This window comes from Lontra canadensis, unplaced genomic scaffold (assembly GCF_010015895.1).
Source record: "Lontra canadensis isolate GAN:19392208 unplaced genomic scaffold, GSC_riverotter_1.0 scaffold59, whole genome shotgun sequence".
Lineage (NCBI taxonomy): Eukaryota > Metazoa > Chordata > Mammalia > Carnivora > Mustelidae > Lontra > Lontra canadensis.
In genome coordinates this window covers 4,589,810-4,590,373 of record NW_022631053.1, presented here as the reverse complement: position 1 = coordinate 4,590,373, position 564 = coordinate 4,589,810, and positions in this window count along the sequence as shown.

The window sequence follows — 564 nt, the reverse complement described above, 5'->3', positions numbered from 1 at the left end:
ACAAACCAGCTTTGACCCCAACCAAATCCAAAGTCCAGCCAGAAGCCCATTAGAGATCAACTCAAGCTGTAGTATCACTTTTACAAGGTTGTGCCACTTAACAATATTAAACCTAATCAATCTGAATCAAAGCTAAGCACACCCCCATCGCTAGTTCTGTCCTCGTCCTATCCCATTTTTATGAAGGCTCCACGTTACACCTTAATTCATACTGGGGGAAGGGGACCTCCAAGTCCTCAGAAGGAACCATCCTAAATCCTCTGTCCAACTTTTCTTTACCCTGCCCTCCCACCTACCACCCTGAGATATCAGTCTTACCAAAGAGGTGGGGCTTCTGTCATTGTCTCAGGGAAATTAGTTCTAAATAATACCAAAGAAAGATCAGTCCATGAGCAGCGTTCGGTTTTAAGCCAGAGGGATGGGTCCACTCCAGCCTCCCTCCCCCGCAAAATCACAATGAACTCCATATTCTCCCTTCTACCACTATAAAGATCTCCCATCTAGAAGCTCCCAACAACGACAGCACAAGGTGTTGATAATACATTACCGGAGGAGAAAGAGAGG